The sequence below is a fragment of the Blastomyces dermatitidis genome, assembly GCF_000003525.1.
Source record: "Blastomyces dermatitidis ER-3 genomic scaffold supercont1.3, whole genome shotgun sequence".
Lineage (NCBI taxonomy): Eukaryota > Fungi > Ascomycota > Eurotiomycetes > Onygenales > Ajellomycetaceae > Blastomyces > Blastomyces dermatitidis.
Genome location: NW_025544776.1, coordinates 7,383,422 through 7,390,940, shown reverse-complemented (window position 1 = coordinate 7,390,940; position 7,519 = coordinate 7,383,422).

Below are 7,519 nucleotides of genomic sequence, written 5' to 3'. Positions count from 1 at the left end.
TTAAAATATCAAATGCACTGAGCAGATCTTCAATTCAAATTATATAACAAGATTATTACTATATCAATTACTAATTATGAAAATGATATTACACTGTATATGAAGCACTGATAGATAATAATAAATAATATTAATGCATATGACTGATCAATATTCAAAGACTTTCTCACTCAATGATTTATATATAATCTGAAGACTTATATACAATCATTCATTCAAACCTATCTTAAGAATCTTTGTCAAGAAATCTCAAAGATATCTATCTCTGAGATTAATCTTGATAATCTCATTAATGATCTCATCTGCTATAAGACAGTTGTGAGATCAAATAATAATAAAAAGAGAATGTCAGTGAAAGAAGCTGAAAAGAAAAAGAAAAAGAAGAAGAATAAGAATGATGATGATAAAGCAGAACTCACTGAGATAATCAAGCTCAGATCACAGTAAATCAATTGTAATAGAAGAAGAAATACATCTAATCTCTGCTATGAAAACATGTTTAATACAGTGATAAAGTGTAAGTATTGCATTCACTGTGAACATGATGAGACTGATTGCTTTCTTAAGAACTGAAAAGATTAGTCATCAGAATATCAAAGAATTAATCATTTCATGATTGAATACTATGCTGAAAAGAACTTAACATTCTCTATCAGTAAAAAGAACTTCAGCTTTACATCTACTGTAAAAGCTCTATTTATTACTATAATCTGTAGAGATTCTCTATGATACTTAAACACTGTGACTTTTTACACTATGATATCTGATAGAAGTGTCTTCAAATACATATACACTCTGAATGACAGAGAAGAACTTGACTCTACAGATGAAATCAATGATAAGCTAATTATATCTACTAGTATTAATGAGATCTGTATTCATATAAATGAAATGAAATTGAATCTACAGAATGTTTACTACTCATTAATAGTCTTCTGTAATCTCTTAAGCTTCAGCTAACTTATTAATAAAGGATTTGACTTTGAACTTCTCTAAGATAAGAATGATTACATCATTGATTTTGAGATGATTGATGAATACAATTAATACTTCTACACTGTGAAAACAAATTATCATATCTATTCTATTCATAGCATCTGTGAAGCTGCTCTAGCTGCAGTTATATGAGCATCTCTGAATTACAATAATACACTCTTTATATGATATATTTATCTAGAACATCTGAATATCACTGATATTCAATAACTGATAAAAGACTTCATCTCTGGTATTAAAATTAAGAAGAGCTCTGAAATGCCATTCTATGAGACCTGCAAACTCGCGAAAGTCAAGAAGAAGATCTCATAGATTTCTATGATAAGAAAAAACAACTGCAGTGCCTGTCTGCACTTTGATATTACAGGAGACAGCAAATTCTTCAGCACTCTTGATGATTTTTCTTCATCTCTTCAAGACTACAGATACCTACTTCTTATAGTAGATGATATCATATATCATAAGACTGCTTATTTTCTCAAGAACAAAGATCAGCTGTCAGATATTATTAACTTTCATCTTAAATATCTCTGAAATCTGAATATAAAAGTTACATTTGTATGTTCTGACAGAGCTGCTGAAATAAGTGATCAATAGATATAAGCAGTTCTCATCAAATTTAGTGTTAAATGAGAGTTAACAGAACTCTATACTCTCAATCAAGATAATGTTACAGAACAGTTCATTCAAACTGTTATCTTAAAAGCTTATATCATAATAATACAAGCAGGCCTATCAGCTACGCTATAAGCAGAGACTGTGTTTACAGTGATACTGTATATCAATATAGTCTTAATAAGCATTCTCTTATTCTCAGATATAATTCAACTGAAGAATCAGATCCTGTTAATTCTCTATAAAGTATGAGAAGACAGACTGTTTCTGCACAGCAGTGACTTACAGACTGTTGAATTATCAGTTTACATTCTCAAAGAAGATCTCTGAAAAGATTATAATAAGTTTACTGAACACAGTGAATAAATGATTCTAATTGAATATTACAGTGAAATGATATACAGAATATGAAATTCGGTGAAGAATGAAATCATCATATTCAGCAGTGTGAAATTCAATGAGAATGTCATACTATCATAGCTAGTGAGCTCAGTACTTGATGATTATAACACAATTAATATATCTTATACACTGACTACAGAAATACTTATCTGTAATGATTATCTTTATACTGATCTGACACTGATCTCTGCATCTCTGCAGAAAGAGTTTTCCTCTGTACAGATATTAGCTAAGAATACTTCTCTTTCATCTACTGCTACAGTTACAGGTTACAAAGTCAGACACTTTTAAAAGAAAGTTAGTGAGAAGTCACCTGCAATCTCAAAAAGATGCAAGAGATCTCAGAAAAATAACATAACTTTTAATCTTATTATCTCAAAGACATTCAGTGTCATTGAATTTCAGCTTTATTATATGTTCAAGATCTGTGCTGCACACTGAGGCCCTGAGACTGTTAAAGAGATTAAAGTTTTATAAATATATAAGAAGATTATTATGTCTCTGCAAAAGAATGTTTAAACAGCTGTTATAAAGAAAGAGCTTGACTCTACAGACTACAGCTGAGTACAAAGTTTTTAAGATTGTGAATAAGCTAACTATCAAAACCTGAATTCTTGATGATCACTGAGTTTATCATGTTAAAACTGATGTAAATGACAGTATATCATTCTACAAGACAAGATGAGTTGTTCAGGATTTTTGTTAATAAAAGAGTGTTGATTTCAATAATATCTATATCTCTGTCATCTAGACTGACCGTGTGACCGTGTCTGAGACCAGGATCAGAATTTTTGATAGTCTCATTGTCAATTCAACAGATCTCATTACACGGTTCTAACATTAGATAGTAGTCTCATACTGTCTCAGTGAGACTTACTGTCTACTCTTGTCACATTTTTCAAATGAGATCATGATTTCCACTTCTCAATTTAAATTATTTTTATTGCTTTAAATGACTTTAAATCTCATTTGAGTGTTATCAAAAAGTGTTACTTTTTAAGAAATTAAAAATAGTCTAAAAAAACCTTAAAATGTCTAAAAATAGTAACTTTATGCCAAGAATGAGACTAAATGAGATCAAATGGAATCACTTTCTTATTTTTTTCAAGTCATGGTTCCATTTTGAGATCTGATATATAGTCACTTTATATATTTATTTAATGATTAGTCCCAGCGGGATTCACGCCAAGAAATGTATGAGACCAGATCAAATGAGATCAAATGTGAAATTCATGGTCTCAGCGGCCAGTCTACTGTCATCTCTGCTTCTATCATCTGTGCTATACTTGCAGTAGCAGCAGCAAAAAGTTGAAATATTCATTAAGTTGATTTCATCACAGTATTTCTGAATACAGGTCTGTTATCTAATAAGTGACTCTACATGAGACAACTGACTGAATTTGATGATGATACTAGTTATATATGCCTACTTCTGCAGTCTCTCTACAGTCTCAAGCAGGCTCTCTACCTGTGATTCAACCTTCTTATGAGTCATCTCAAGAATATCAGCTTTGAATTCTCTCATCATGATGAGAATCTCTGATTCAAAAGAGACTCTCAGATACTTCTCACTCTCTATGTGAATAATATCAAGTTAATAAATCTCAATACAGATGTCATTGAACAGATGTTTCATTAAATTATTAATCAATTTATGATGAAAGATCTAGGACCTGTAAATTACTACTTGAGCATGAAGATTGAGAAGAATGACAGTGATATCAAGCTATCATAAGTCATTTATATTGAATCAATATTAAAGAAATTCAGAATAACTGATTTCTGAGCGGTAAGAACTCTTATAAAACCTGTCTTTAATCTGCTCTCTGACTCTGAATCTTTTAATAAGTTCAAATATTAACAAGTCATTGAATCACTTTAACATCTTGTCATATATACTTATTCTTATATATCTTTTACAACTGTCAAACTCATCTGTTAATTAAACAAGTCTACATAAGCATGCTGAGCTGCACTCAAACAGCTCTTTCACTATATTCACAGTATAACTAATCACTATATTCACTACATCACTGAAGTGAAAAAGCTTAACTTTGAAGTCTTTACAGATTCTGATTAAGCAGGTGATATCAGTGACTGTAAATCTATATCAGATCTTCTTATTCATCTTACTGATAAGTCAATTGTATAGAAATTCATTAAGTAAATAATTGTAATGCTGAGTATTATAGAAGTAGAGTATATATCTGTCTCTAAGAGTCTCAAAACTGTAATCTAGCTCCACAGACTACTTGTGAAGCTTGAATTTCTACTTCTTAATTTTACAGTTTCTCTATACATTGACAATAACAGAGTAATCACTGTAGTGAATGATGAAAAGATCACTTATAATGTACATCACATTGATATTAAATATCATCATGTTCACAATACTGCAGCTGCAGATGTTGTTAAAATTATACAGATAGATATCACTCATATAACTGTGAACATTCTAATAAAAGCTCTAATAGCTGAAGTTTATAAAGATGCTCTGATTAATATAGAAATCTGAACATCTACAGTTAGAAAAGCTCTGAAGATATCTTAACAGATGCAGAATCTTATCAGCTCACTACTTCTACAGTAGTTCATATATTTATTCATTTATCTCACTGTTTTCTCTACTTTCTTATTCTCTGAATTCTTGTCAGTTCTCTATGAAATCTTTAGTAGAAGACACTACTATCTTTTGTATATAATATTCTTTCTTGAGTTATAGAACTGCTCTGCTGAGTTGTAAATATCTACTCAGCAGAGTGATGATTAAGAAGAATGTTGAATTTCTCTCTCTACAGACTGACTGCTTCCACCTAAGTGAGGTGTACACTGATCGCTTGGCAAACGCCTACACACGTAAAAAGACCGCACAATAGATAGATCTTGATAATATAATCAACTACTCTATTATATCACCTTTATCAAATGAATAATTAAAGAATTGTATAAAATAGAAGTTTTATTCATGAATAAAAGTATGTGAATCAGCATTGTAAATATCTGATAATATCATTAAATATATTAATATTTTATTTCAAGATATTATTATATAATAAAAAGTATTAGATTGATTATAGAGTATCTGACAGAGAAATACTTTTCTTACAATATTTATTTCTGACTTCAATATCAAGATCTTAGAAGTAAATAATCAATCTTGAAAGAATTAAATGAAGCTTAGTATGCTTAAGAAAACACTAACTTTTAAACTCTTAAAGACTCTTATAAGTGTAAATAAAGACCTGACTTATGAAGACTTCTATACACAGCTTCAGACATTGAATAATTATCTTATCAAGCTCAAGAGTATACAGAACAGTGATAGAAGATATTACACTTATATATCTATACTAAGAAATAACTCAGTCACTTATATATCTACACTGAGAAATAATAGTAATAATGTAGATACTATGAACTGAGTAGACTTGAATATCTATATATAAGTAAGAGTCTATGCTGTCTGAACAAGCTTCTGAGTCTCTGAGATCACTTCTGAAGAAGTTACTAATTAATATTAATAAGTAGTATGCATCAACTGTAACTGATTGAGATATATTACTTTCAATTATTATTCAGTCTACATATCTTCTTACTTAAAAAATGAATCAGTACCTGTTCACATTAATCACATTATATTAGAGAAGAATTTAAAAGATAACTATGAGAATATTCTGATAAAATAGAAAAAAGATTAACTTCTATTCAAATTTATAAGTAGAAGCTTGAAGAGATCAGATAATAATAATTTAAAGAGAATATAACAATGAATATAATTCTTGTATCTACTGTAATAGATAATATATATAATATGAAAATCATGATAAACAGCAGTCTATATTATTATACAATAATTAAATCTTTAATTATAAGATATTATAATCTTCAGTGTATTCTCTTATAAAGACTCTGACTTCTCACAGAATTTGATAATTCAAAAGACATTCACACTCATTACATGATAAAACTAAACATAGATATCAGAGAATATTAATGTAAAGATATCTATGCATACAAAGTTAATAATCTTAATTATAATCTCATACTAGAACTTATCTGACTATCTGAATAAGATATCTTATTAAATGCTTAAAATAGAAGCTTAATATTCTCTAACAATGATAGAATTTATAAAGATAATATTCATAAAACTATGAATCTTACACAGATCTCTGTCAATACTTATGAAATACTCTGAAAATGAAGTCAATTATTAAAACTACTGATAGAGTCACTGATAAAGTCACTGATAGCAGAATTATATATCAATCTATTCTATCAGTTTGACTAATATTAAGAAAGCTATAGAAAAGTTATCTCATACTATAATAACAGATTCTCATATAAAACTCTCTCAATAATATCATGAATATCTAGATATCTTTTAATAAGATAATATTATAAATATATCTTCTTTACAAGACTTAGAAGTGAATCACAGTATTAAGTTAGAAAAGAAGAATAATAAGAATGTTAAGTCATTATAAGGCCTTTTTTATAATATATCTTAAGATAAACTTCTTCTTCTTCAGAAGACACTCAATAATCTGTTAAATAAGAAGTTTATATATATTAGTAACTCTTTCACTGCAGCTTCTATTCTCTTTGTACAGAAGTTAGATAAAGAACTTTAATTCTATATAAACTATCAAGATCTGAATAGATTGACAAAGAAACATTATTATCTCTTATCTCTTATTAATAAAATTCTAGTATGTATTGAATAAGCTCAATGATTTATAAAGCTAGATATTATTACTATATTTTATAAGATTTATATCACTGAAGAAGATGAATGACTTACAGTATTTCAAACATATTATAATCTCTTTGAATAAGTAGTCATACTCTTTGAACTGACTAATAATACTCTTAGTATATTTCAGAAGTATATTAACTGAGCACTCTGAGATTTTCTTAATAAGTTTACATCTGCATATGTGATTCAAAGGTTGCTTGAGTCAGCGTATGATTACAGGCGTACGCCGGCTTCTTATATACTGTACGCTAATTAATTGGTGGCCGCTATGGCCTCTTTACATTCGTAAGTGTGTTCAGAAGCGTGTTCAGAAGCGGCCGCGTTATTATTCAGCGGTTATACATTCTTTCAAATCACATCCTTCTCCAACCAGATTCAGTCACGCTCACATGACCATGATATACATTCTAGCTTCATGCAGATTAGCGCGTCACTAGTGTTCGCGATCATGTGACCTATCTCTGATTCAGCTAGTATTCTGTATATAGACTGACCGTGTGACCGTGTCTGAGACCAGGACTAAACTTTACAGTTATTATATTGCCTAAAAGCATTACTTCTGATCATGATTTATATTCATCACATTGATTTTAAATCATATTATTTCAAATATTAAAGATTTCAGATTCACTTTTTAAATAAAAATCTAGTCTCAGATAGACTGGCTGGTGAGATCATGAATTTCACATTTGATCTCATTTGGTCTGATCTCATACATTTCTTGGCATGAGTCCCATCAGAATCAAG